Source organism: Varanus komodoensis, unplaced genomic scaffold, assembly GCF_004798865.1.
Source record: "Varanus komodoensis strain SLA01 unplaced genomic scaffold, ASM479886v1 scaffold7_3, whole genome shotgun sequence".
NCBI lineage: Eukaryota > Metazoa > Chordata > Lepidosauria > Squamata > Varanidae > Varanus > Varanus komodoensis.
This window is the reverse complement of record NW_025336480.1, coordinates 4,571,995-4,585,321: the sequence shown is the minus strand read 5'-3', so window position 1 is coordinate 4,585,321 and position 13,327 is coordinate 4,571,995. Positions and strand designations below refer to the sequence as shown.

At 45.3% G+C, this 13,327-nt stretch overlaps 1 long non-coding RNA gene across 1 annotated transcript; it reads right to left on the bottom strand.

Moving 5' to 3' along the window:
• Nucleotides 1–239: 239 nt before the first annotated feature.
• LOC123035698 lies at nucleotides 240–13,094 on the bottom strand. The gene is made up of 3 exons (XR_006417001.1): nucleotides 13,084–13,094; nucleotides 915–925; nucleotides 240–306 (listed from the first exon to the last, which is right to left on the bottom strand). It is a non-coding gene; the product is annotated as an uncharacterized LOC123035698 (long non-coding RNA).
• Nucleotides 13,095–13,327: the final 233 nt, after the last annotated feature.

The following is a 13,327-nucleotide window of genomic DNA, read 5'->3' as shown; positions in this document are numbered from 1 at the left end:
CATAGAAACAGAACAAGTCAGAAGGGGCTTCCCAGGCCATTTAGTCTGATCTTTGGCTCCAGCTGACTCTGCTCATGACATGCCTATAATGTGCATGTCCAACTTATCCTGGAACATCCTCACCGATGGGGCTTCAACCACCTCCCATGGAAGCCCATTCCACATGCTCAGGGTCCTGACTGTCAGGAAGTACTTCCTGGCATCCAAATTGAACCTTGGCTCCCTGAGCTTTGCTTCATTGGAACACATCCTGCCCTCCTCTGCAGGGGAAAAAACAGGTCTCTTTCCATCTCTGTGTGATACCCTCTCACATTATGTTGCAAACAGTTCCCCTCAGAATCTCCTCTTCTCCAGGCTGAAAAGACCCAGTTCCCTCAGTCTTGCCTAATACGGCTTTCCCTGCAATCCGGTCCCCATCCTTGTGGCCCTTTGCTGCACCGACTCTAACCTGGCTATATCCTTCCTGCAATGTGGATCCCAGAAATGAACACAATACTCCAGTTGCAGGTGCACCAGAATCGTATAGAGTGGCAGTAATAGAGGTCCCTTTCACAAGTGCTGCTCTCCAGCCACTTGTCCTCTAACCTGTACTTATGACTTACATTTCTATGCCCCAAGTGCAAGACCTTGCACTTAACCACATCGAACACCATCCTGTTGTCCCCTGCTCACTTCCACAGTCTGTCCAGATCCTTCTGGATCCAGAGTACCAGCTCCTCAGTTGTGGCCACCACCCCCATTTTAGTATCATCTGTGAATTTGATCAGCAGACTGGTCACCCCCTCTTCCATGTTGTTGATGAAAAGATTGAACAGGATTGGTCCCAGGACAGAGCCCTGGGGGATCCTACTCGTCACTGGCTGCATCTTGATGATTCCCCACTAATAGTTATCCTCTGCTATTGGTCCATCAACCATGTCCTAATCTGTCAGGTAGTGCATTGGTTTATCTCCAAGCTGCTCAATTTCAGTACCAGGATATCATGAGGCACTTTGTCAAAGGCCTTGCTGAAATCCAGGTGAACTACATCCACCATGTCCCCTCCATCTAGTCACCTCAAAAGCTTGTCATTGAATTCCACAGAGTTCATCTGGCAGGACCTGTTTTTGCGGAACCCGTGTTGCGGCTTATGCAGGGTCACTAGATCCCTCACTATTATGAGCCCTCCCATTGTCTTTTCTGGAATGGATGTAAGGCTAACCAGCCTGTAATACCCCATGTCCCTCTACTACCCTTTTTGAAAACCGGGACCACTGACGCTGCCCTCCAGTCCTCTGGAACCTCACCCGTTCTCCATGAGGCCTCAAAAATGGAGGGCAGCAGGCGTGAGAGAACCTCTGCCAACCCCCAAAGTACCCTTGGGTGTAACCCATCAGGGACCAGCGCCTTTGTAGCATCCAGTGCCCTGAGGAGCTCCTCCAATGACATCCTTATTTGTTGAGAGATCCATAAGCCAAACTGTTATGATCCAAAAAAGAGGCATTTTTGTCTTTTAAAGCAGGGGCCATTTGAAATATTCCATTTTTTAAAAAAAGTTTTCCTAGCTTTCTTATGACGTCACTTGGAAAACCCTCCTGCTCAGAGGACCCAGGAGCCTTAGGATCCCAGTGTAGCAGGATCCAACCCATATGCTGTGCTGTCGATGTTTTCCTCTCCACCTCTTTGTGGAATAGCTCTGACAAGCAGATACCCCATGCAAGCTTTTCTTTTCTCCAGGAAGAGGAGGTGGTGATTTTACTGAGAAGGAGCAGGATCTAGTCTTGTTCTCTTGTGCAGCTGCAGCTTTTGTCAAGGGGAGAGGGAGCACAACTCGGGCAGTTGGCCCGGCCATGAGGCTGAGTGAGGCAGCAAATGCTGGGTGGCACGGGGCAAAAACAGAGTGTTGGACGATGGAGCTGCCTGTGCAGTCTGCCCTGTGCCCCGTAAGCTATTCTGCTGCCCCCTAGTACAGGCAGTCGATATTGCCTTCAGTCACCATTGCTGAGGTAGGATTCAGCTGCCAGTCGGCTTCTGTATGCGGACCAGAAGGATGGTGCTGGCGAATCCTGCCCTTTGCCTCAGGCGCCAACATGACTGATAGGCTGCCTGTTCCAACTGGACTGAAATGGGTCGGGGGAGTGAGAGGATGGCCCCTCTGATGCAGCAGATGCCCATCGTTTTTACTAGGACTTGTGGTCATTCCATCCCAAACAGGGCAACAATAGGTGTATTACTTGCCAGTCCCAAATAAGCCAATTTGTAAGATTTGGGATACATTTTCTCATTGCCAGTCACCAGCTAAGGCATCATCCCTCCTTAAAGGGTTGGTGGCTCTCCTTATCACAGCCAAACCCTAAAGCTTGCATGCAAGTTGAAGAGCTTTGATGCTCTCCAGTATAGATGGCAGGCAGGTGTGATAAAATAAATATTTAGGCTGAGGCACAGCCAAAATATTTAGTTTTTTCAAGAGTGCAAAATCTGGCCACATTTCAAATTTGAGTATGAATATTTATATCCTGATTCAAAGCCAAGATTGCTAGACTTGGCATCTCTTGACTTAAAAGAAAAAAAAAGTGTTTGACCTCCCGTGACTTTGTTTTTTACTGTCTCCAGGGTCAAATTCCTCACAGGCCTATTCGTTTTCAATACAGTAGCATACCGTTGCATGTCAGCTTTCAACTAAATTGCATGCTAATGCTATTGCATGGCAGCTATCGAACACTGGCAACTGCTTATGAGGCTGAGGATCCCTTTCATCTGCCTAAGGCCACATCACAGTAATCCGCTGAGTGCCACGTTTTGACAGTGGGCAGATCCAAGATCAACAGTGAGCCGGACAGCCCCTGCTTTCTCTGCTGTACCTTCTTTCTCATTCTGTTCTGAAGTTCTGCCTGGATGTGCCACTAGCAGAGAAAGCATCTATGTATGAGTTTATGTTTGCAGGCCTAGACAGAAAATCTTTAGTATGATTTCTCAGTAGGCCTGAATCCAAACACTGCTATACTTCCTTCCCCAAGTTAATTACTTGATCTGTCACCAAAATTCTTTTTGTCCTCCCTCTCTCTCTCACTGTCCTGTATAGAAACAATATGAATTCCACACATATTTGCAGATGCAGGTTTTTCTGTGTACATGAAGCATACATGTGCTTGAAAGTTAATCTACTGTAGCCTCCCAGTAAATGTACACACATAGTAAAAGCAAAGCAAAAATGTGAGATTGTCATACTTGTGAACTGTCCAGAGAGCCCTGTGGGCTATGGGGCAGTATAAAAATGTAATTAATAAATAAATTCGGCTGCTGACACTCCTTTCTTTCCCCTCCTCAGCTTTTCTCCTCCCTGTCAAGCAGGATGCTGGGAGAAGGAAAGATGGCCCTTGCTCTCTCAACCTATCTTTGTAGGGGGCTCTGGATGCACCAAAGGACCATGTAAAATCAAGGAGAGGACTGTACCAGGCTTGAGGGCTGCAGGCTGTCCAGTCCTGTATCAAGTACAGACACTATCTTGCAAAATGTCAGAAAAAACTTGCTGTCCCCCCAAGAAGCCCCTTCTGTGGGTTGGATGACTCCATGGCTCCTCAAATGGAGGTTGAAAGCGATGGAACATGCAGCTGCTCACCCGCAACTCCTTCTTTTGAGGGGGTGCAGCTTTGGGCTGGGGAAAGGGGTCCCATGGAATGAAGGTTTCCTATCCCTGATGTAGGGTAAATTGGACATCAAAACTCACAAAAGGGACCTCTTGGAGGCACTTTTCCTTCTTCATAACTTAGTTTCATTGTCAAATAGAGTTCTTTTTCTTTAAGCACCTCACAGAGAGACTGCTTATATGGGGGAGTTTATCACAACCATGGTTTATTTTTGCTTTTTAAAAGCTAGTAATCCCCTCCCTGCAAATGTAACTTGATACCTTGCTGCATACCCTTAAACCACAAAATAAACTTGCTGCTCCAAGACACAATTAGGCATGTGCCTTTCAACATATCCTTAAAATAAACAGCAGAAGTGCATCTAAAAACTCCAGCCATTAAATATTGCAACTTGTGGTTCCAAGAGTGATAGATTGTAATTATGGCCACTTACATACAAAAAGAGAGTTGGAAGCATTGATCACAACACAAAGAGCCAAAGAAATAGTTTCATAATTAAAGACACTTGTTTTCTATCTCAGGCTAATTTTAGGCAATGAGCCCATGCAACAGTTGCTGGAGGAAGAAGAGAGAGCAAGGGAGAGAAATACACCAGCTTCCTCTGAAGACTCACTCAGCCTTGCAAGACCTAAAGCAGCTGAACTGATGAAGCTGTTAACAATGGAGGCTGTTTGTGATTCCAAGCTAATTATTCTTCTGGAAGTTCTTTGCTCTGTAACCTGCGTAAATTTCCTGCTTAATCCCATGTCTTACTCCTATCCAATCCTGCAAAGACTCCTGATAGCCACAGCTACCATTTCAGATTTCGGGGCAGGGATTTATAGAAAGTTCAAAGGCTCCTGGATCTATTCAAGATTAGAATGAAAAGAAGGGGTGGGGTGGGGGGCTGTTTGAAAAGAAGCAGCAGCAATGGAGGTGGCACTTTATGCTGATGTTGCTTTTCATGGGTCAGGAGAATGATTGCAATGTCATTACGATGGTTTACTGTTTTGTTTTGTGCTTTGAACAAAAGGATGTGTGTCTTTGACCTGTATAGCTTGAGCGAAAGTCCACTGTATATTGTTTATAGAAAAGTGTCACCCCATGAGCAGAACTGTAATCGTCAAATGTGGCCTGTCCCTGTGTGAAGAAGAAGGTTCTACTACTGTCCTCTTTCAGGGATGTATCAGCTGACAACTCATGTGTTGTTCCATCATCCACAGGTAGAACTCGAACTCCAGAATAAGGTAGTCTCCATCAGATGCCAGGGGGCCTTTGTTGTCAGCCCACCTCATTAAGTTAACCCATTAATCTTATGGAATTGTTATTTATTCAGGAAATAACACATTTGTCCATGTGCTTTTGGTGGAGAGTTCTTCTTTAGCACAAAATCTCCTTCCTTGTGTGCAAGTTTCTGTGCATCAAGGTGCGTCATGGGAGCTGCTGAAGTCTGGAACTGTCGTGTAGAATCATGTAATTCCTCGTGTTACGTCCTCTTTCTGGTTGGTTGTTTCACAGGTCTGACTGCATAATCATCTCTTGCAGCATCCGCTAGTGATGTGCTGGAATCCTGCTGGCCCTTTTGCAACTTCTTTGCCACCCTGAGGAAGAGGCAGCTCCCCACCACCCCCTGGGCCTTCCTCTTGTATTGGGATATTGGGAGCATCTAAGAAATTTCTCAGGGTGCAAAGCTGTAGTGCTTGCCTTGCTCTATATAAGGAGGTGGCTGGGGGGCAGGTGCCCTTTCCTTTACCAGTCCTCCTCCTGCTGCTATTGCAGCTTCTCTGGTTGCTTGGGCTTCTTAGAAGCCCCCCCCCCCCCCCCCAGCAGACTTAGCCAGGACTTTCTGCTGGCAAGGGCCCAAACTGTGCATCACGACCAAATGAGTTCTCAAAAAATGGAATTTGGCAGCATTGTGACCCCCAAGCCAGACTATGCCAGTGGGCCACAAACACAAAGCATGTCATGTATGTATATCAAGAAATTAAATATATGTAAAATGGGTACATTTTCTTGGTCTGGTCTGTATGTGTGCATTTATGGAAAAGGTTGATTCATTCCTGGGAGTGGGGATGAAACTCATTTCTCTGGGTGGGTGGGGTTTGGTGGATGAAGAATGGCGATTGCATAGGAGGAGTGGAGGGAAGGCAAGCCGAAGTAAGTTGGAGGGAGGTACGGGGGGAGGGGAGGAGAAGAAAAGAAAAATCCTTCAAAGTTTAGTCTCAAGTTGTTGCTTTTCAGTACTAGGAGGAGGAATATACTGTGGTAGTGTTTGATGGTTTATAAATACAGTGCCCCTTACCAGTAATTACACTTTATAACATGCTCTAAAACTTATGAGTCCCACTTTGAAAATTGCTCTCCTCCCAGATAACAGAAATTCAAAGTGGAGCCTTCTGGTATCTTTTACAATGCTTTCTTCATATTCCTCTCTAAGGAAAATTAATTTGGCTTCAGAAAGTTTCAATTTTGTGCACAAATTCATGCACAAAATAAGTGAGTAACTGAAACTGAATAGCTCTGGTTCATTAATTCTTTATTTCAAGTGCAATTGCCTTTCCATCTCAGTGCTAATCTAGAAAATGGGCTTAACAGGCATAAGTATTAAGACTTGTTTGTCAGAAATGGCTGATATGAAATGGCTGTGGGGAGGAATGAATTGATTTAGTCTGAACGGCTTTATCTGCTATCAGCCTGAAGATTACAGGATGACTCAGAGGTGTTCAAAAGGAGAGTGGCTGCTTCTTTGTGATGCAATGCAGGAGTTTTATCTAATAAGCACAGTTCCTAGACTCTCCAGGTAAGTCTGAAAAAATTCCTGACTGAAGCTCTGCTGCACCACTGCCAGACATATTCTGTCTGTCCCCTTTTGCACTGGATGACGCTGGGTTCCACAGCCTGCTTTTGGGTTTCTTGGCCCGATGACGACAACAACAACAACAACAACAGACTTTGTTCCTTACTCAGACATACATTTAAAGTAACTTGATTCTTTGTGCGGGAGTTATTCCTGGAACAGGAGATTATGGGACTAAAGGAGTATTTTTGTGTGGTTGTGTGTGTTTCCCCTTTCCCTGCCTTTGCAATCAAATCTCAGTTTCCCTTTCTGTACTGTGGGTTGCTGTCTCTTGAGAATTTGAAAGGCAACTCTGCCTCTGTTGGCTCCTGGGCTTGCTTCCCATTACCCAAGACAGATTGGCCACCAGCCTCCACTGAGAAGTGGTCTCAGAGGATGGTGCTGGGAGACTTTTGTTTCACCCCCTGGCCACCCCCTGACTTCCTGGCCCCCATGAATTTGAGCCTCCACGTAAAATCACTGATGTTTCATCTGAAGTGTCATCAGAAGGTGGATGCTTCTGAGCTCTACCTCCCATTTCCATCTATACTTCCCGGAGAAGCTGTGGGACTCCTCAACTCATGCCTGGAAGCTGTTTTGGGGTGGATGAGGATGAATAAGCTGCAATTAAATCCAGACAAGATAGAAGTGCTTTGGGTACTGCACCTAACTCTTCTGGATAAAGGTTTGCAACTGATTTTAGATCAAGTTGCACTTCTAAAAGTCCAAGTGCATAATCCAAGTGAGAACTCTGCTAATAGGCAGCTCATGTGAGTGTAGCATCCAGAAGTATGTTTGATCCACTTAGGGTGGCATGCCAGCTGTGGCCCTCGCTGGATAAGGTTAGCCATACGATAGTGAGGTCCAGGCTAGACTTCTTCAGTTAGGAGTATGTAGGGCTGATCCAGAATGCGCAAAAAGTGGCCACTGAGTATTGGGAATAGTGGTCCGATCACCTCACACCTGTTCTGTACCGGATGTACTGTTCAATGCATTTCCAGGTCAGGTTTATGATTTTGACCTTAAAAGTTTGAAATATTTTGAACCTATTTGACATGAAGGACAGCCTTACCCCCTTCAGCCTGTCTGTACTGATCAGCAACAGAGGTTCTTTCTCTTGCCCACATTTGAGGGCAGTTAAATTGCAAATACGCAAGGAAGGGCCTTTTCTGCAGCGGCCTCACAGCTCTGTCATGGATTCCCATTCCCCAAAGGCAGGCTCCCTTATTGCAAGCTATTACAAAAATCCTGAAAATGTTCTCATTTTCACTGGTCTTTTCTGGATTATGTTTTAATGTCCCATTCTGATTTGTAGCTACAAATGTATTGGATTGTAGTTTGTGTTTATTGTGATTTGTTGATTTTTATGCCTCTTTGTGAATATATCACCATGTGGGTTTGTATTATATGCCATTTCATTGCTTGAAGACATCCTGGAAGAGCTTTTGTCAGTAAACTGGCCTAGAATTTTTTAGACTAAATGATACAATTTTAAAGTAAGCAGCATGTCCGGATAAACAAAAGAGTTGTTTCTTGGAGCTACGTTGGCAGAAGCAAATGGGAATGGTAGGAGAGAAACACAGAAAATTCAGATATGAGTGTTTCATATAAACAACTGTTCCCTGGTACTGGGAATTATTGTGGTCTATTCCCTCTGGAATTCCCAACCAAGAGAGCTTCCCCTGTTCTGTCCTCTATGACTGGAGAGGACACCTTGTTCCACCTGATTCGCAGAAGACAGCAGAGCTTCATTCATTTACTGGACTGACAAGCTGCACTGCTCTTCCTACGGTTCAGTTGCACAAGTTGTTTCAGTTACAACTGGGATGTTTTGTTTTCGTATGACTTTACCTCTGTGCCCAGCGCTGCTCATCCCCATCGCCTGGGCTGGAAAGATGACTCATTTCAGTGCACAAATGAATTCGCTGAGATTTGAACTCCAGGTTCCCTCTGATTCAGCTGAGGTTGATCACTTTTCCCCTCTGATTCCTCCCTTGAATGTGTGAAGAAACTGGAGGTTGATGTGAGTCCAGTGGTTGCTAAACCAGAATAACTGTGCAAATATGTCCCTCGTTAATTCAGCAGCAAGTCTGGATTTTGGAGGAGATTTTTCAGGGCTAGCCCACGCTGCCATATCAGGCGGTTTGTCAGAAAGCAGAAAAGCAGCAAGGCTCCCTTCCTGTACCTTGACAACCAAGACTGCTGCCTGTTCTTTAAGGCAATGCATATTTTGTTTGCATAAATTTTATTTAATGAGTATTTATATGCCAAGGCAATCATGGCAGTCCTGTCAGAACTGCTACAGTAAAACATCTTTCAGTTTGTTATCCACTATAATCCACAGTTGTTGAAGTTTATAACTCAGCAGTAAAATCTTCTCCAGGCTAAATCTTGGCATATTAAGTCTCAGGACTGAGGTAATTGGTTTTCTTTACATACCTCAAGAAGAAGAAAACACATTTAAATTTGCCAAAAGCTTATCATGCCCAAGCACCTACACTTCCTTGGTAGGTTCTTATTTAGTTGTTTTCATCCCCTCACTCTTTCTTTTCCCTTTTCCATTTCCATTTTCCTCCCTCTCACTGCCCTTATTCTAAAACTGGTTGCTGCTGTTCTAGGTGTGTGTGTGCGGGGTGAATGCCCAGCTGCATTCACAAAAGGCATCTCTGGTACTGCACGGAAGTGCAGAAATCCTTGTAGCCATAAAAGGTCTATTTATCCCACCTCTTCTCCTGAAGCTGTATGAGATACTTTCTGTAGACAGTCCCAATACTATCGGACGGCCTTGCCCCACCAGTCTTTCATGTAATTATCTTAGGGAAGGAAAGAAGACCCTGCTAGTGTATCATCATCATCATTTCCTACTTTTTGTCCAAGGAGCGCAAAAAGACTTACATGATCCTCTTCCTCGGCGTTTATCCTCACAATGATCCTGTGAGAGCAGCTTAGGCTGAGAGTCAGCGAGTGGCCAAATGTCACCCAGTTTGTGGCAGCTGGAACCCAGATCTCCTGCATCCCAGTCCAACACTCAGACCACATTAGTTCTTTGATTTGCTTTATAGGAAGGGAAATGAGGCTCAGAGAACCTATTTCCCAGCCCTTTATCGAGAAGCAGTTTATTGTGTGATGAAACAAAAAATGGAAGCAGGTCTTCAGCATTCTTCTCGGTCTTGCATTTAGTGGGCCCTGGGATCCTATAGTCGTGAAGTCTCCAAACCAGCCTTGGCCTCTAGAGGTTTTGCACTGCAACTCCCAACATTCCTGACAATTGGCCATACTGGTTAGGAGTGCTGGGAGTGGAAGTGCAAAGCATCCAGCTGGGGAAGGCTGATCTAGCAGATAGTAGAGCTCATGTCAATAGTGGGGGATCTTGAACCATTACTGATGAAGAACTTGGTCCACCAAGATGTTCTCCTATTGAAACTGAGAGCTGCGCAAAAGCAGCAGAGCACAGCTTCTGCCAGAACTCTGATTCATGGTGGCTTGCACGGAAGAATTTCCTTGTAGGCTGTGCCTAAATATGTGTTTGATATGTCCACAAAAAATGGGGAGGAAAACTGAGGCCACCGGGACATTGGAGGTAGTAGCTTCCAATAGCTGTGCAAGCCACAACCATTCTGGTATTTCAAAGAAGAAGAAGAGCTGGAGTATAGAGGCCCTTCCATATGTAATGGATGTTGCTATGTGGGGACTGGGGAGGCTAGTCTCCTTCATGGCTGGTTTGTTGATATGACCATGACTGAAGAGCATCAGGCTAGTTCATGGCATCTGATAATGGACTAGCGCTGTAGCATCACTACTTTCTGGTGTGGTGGACCATTGACTGAAAGTAGTCTGCTAGGCGAATGACTCTCTTTTGGTTCTGTATTTTAAAAAATATATTACTGATGGTACACCGCTAGTAATAATTGAGCTCAGTCCTTAGACGAGGCAAGGCTCCAGCGTACTAGTTAACTGATAGCCTACAAGTGTTCTTGATAGTGGTACATGGTCATGTAGCTGTGGGCACACTTCCTGCTGTATTTGCATAGGTCTGTATTTGCACACATACAGCTGTATATGCATAGGTCTTGTTTCTATAGTAATTTGTGCCGTTAGCAGAGTGATCCCATTCCCCACTTGCACGATTAGGTAAGTAAAATATCGGATGTCTGACTGGGGCTGCAGTGCACACAGCACAGGGTGAGGAGAGGTTGAAAGAACCGGGCTTGAGAAAGGAAGACTATGAGGGGACAGGAGAGCACTCTACAGGTCCCTCAAAGGCTGTCACAAAGAGGAAAGAAGGAAAAGATTGCCTCTCACTCAGCCCTGAGTGTAAGGCACAGAATACTGGACTTAAACTACAGTACACCAGGTGCAGGCTAGACACAGGGAAGAGTTTCCCGATTGTGAGAGCAGTGCGACAGTGGAGCCAGCTGCCAGGAGAGGCTGTGGGCTCTCCCACACTGGAGGCGTTCAAGAAGCAACTAGACAGTCGTCTGAGTGGGATGGTGACCCTGGCATCCTGCCGCAGCAGGGGGTTGGTTGGACTCGATGGTCTTCTTGCCCCCTTCCAACCCATCTATTCTATGATTCTTCAGGACAGTTTCTGCCTTTACTTGAGGGGGGGCACCCAGTCTTATGGCACAAGTGGCTTTTGTCAGGTTGCTCTTTTTGAGAACAAGACCTACATAGCTTTATTTCAGAAGTTAAGCTTATACTTTGCTTTATCAGCCTGCCATCTGTACCAATCATCTGGCATGACTGTTCCCATCACATCCAGTAGACAAATGGATTGTGGTCAGATGGATTTCAGAGACACAAAAGGAGGAGTCAAGTAAGTGAGAGCCAACTGGAGACTTTATAATCACCATCTGGCAGATTTGGGATGCAATTATTAACCTGCATCAATCCTGAAAAATGCGGTGAGCACCTTTGGCGAGGAGGTGTTCACAGCTCTCTTCCAGAAGCTTTCTGATGGTTACTGAGTGCCAGCAGCGGTGTGCATGCCTTTCTGACTCATGCTTTGCAGCTCCTCACTCAGGTGCTGTAAATTGGACAACTCAGCTTTGCAATGCATACTTGCTAAGTTGAAATTCATGATCTCATCTGTGTGTTTAATGACGTGCAAATAATTAAATTTCCATATGAAAGTAATTAGGCATCCAGTGTCACATAGCAAATGTTTATTTACCTTACAACTCACTTAAATACTATAATAGCAACTTGCATAGTGCAAGTTGCTATTAACAAACAAAATTACAAAAAAAGCCTCATTAATTATGTTACCACAATGTACTTTGCACTTCAGAGGGCAAGCATATATTCTGCAAAACATTTAGGACACAACCCATTGCATCCTCCACACCCACCTCCACTTGCACGTGGGACTTCTTTGCCCCCACCCCACCCCACCCCACCCCACCCGCTTCCTCAGCTCCCGCCTTGTAAGTGGAGAGCATGGCAGGGCTAATGACAGTGTGGAGGCACAGCTGGCCTTGGCCCTACTTGTTCTTCACCTTCTCAAAGCACACAAGTGCCAGCGTGTGAGAAATGCATCAGTATATTGACGCTAAGCATCCTCATTCCGTAACAGGGCCAGCCTGTTCAGCATTCAGGCCAGTGCTAGGATTCTGTACACTGGCCCTACCCTGGTGCCCATCAGATGCTTTGAATGACAACTCCCAGCATCCCTGCCCCTTCCATGTCCCAACTTGGGCTGATGGGATTGGAAGTGTGGGTCAGTCTGAAGCCACCTGGTCGGGGAAGCTGCTGTAGGTTGTGAGGGACTCAAGTGGGACATTCCAACCCCCTCCCTGCCTTCACATTGTCCTTTCCCAACCATTACCTGGTCTTTGTCTTGTCAGCGTCCCATGGCTCTTGGTGACCACTGAGCCTGTTGCATCTTCAATGTCTTGGTGGAGCCAGATGACTGGTGCCACCAGTGCTCTCTCCTGCCCGCAGCCGTCCACAGGTGCCATGCCAGCATCTATTCCGAGACTAGCAGAGATCACAGTGCTCAGTGATGGGCAATCAGCCTTTGGCTTGGGTGTAAATATTTGCTTAAGGTCACTGGAACCACATTTCCATCAGGGTGGGAATTCATGGATGTAACTCAGCAGAAGTTAAGTATTCTGTAATCCCATTTCTTTTAGGGGGAGTCTTAAGCATGTGCCTAAACTTCTCCCATTTCAATGAATGGAACTTGAAAGTGTTTAACTTTGCCTAGATCAAGCTCTTAGTTCAAACAAAGTTAACTGAACATGCTTCTATTTTTCATTACTTGGCAATGGCCCAATACTGCTCCTAGAGCAGCACTTTTCATTTGGCTACGGACATGTGATGTTAGCTCTGCCATATTTATTGCTGGCGATGATGAGTGATTCTGTCATCCACAAATACTGGGGAGAAAAAAAGGTAAAATGATGAAGAACTTTGCATCACCATGACTACCAGTGCAAGTAAATGATTTATCTTGAATTATACATGCTTTGAACTTACTTGGAACACATACGTGTTCGTTGCTAAACAGAAAAAACTGCCATGACTAATTGTGTCTGCATCTACAGATTAGATTTATCGTTTTAAAAATACTGCAATATATTCAGTTGCTGTTCATGACTAAGCACAGACAAAACTATGGATTCAGTGTGATTTGCGGACATGTCACCAACTCACTCATTCAATAAAATGCATAAAATGTTCCTCAACCAAAATTGTCTGTGGAAAAAGTGCACTTAGTTCTGCTTGCTTGGATCATGGAACATTTTTGTCCTAGCAGGACATTTTAGGGTTGCTGCTGTCCCACACCCTCCTTGGTTTTTAGAATGAAAATTCTGCACACTCAATTCTGGTTCATTGGATCAGTTTCTTTTGGAGGACACAAATGTTTTGAGAGTGGAGGATA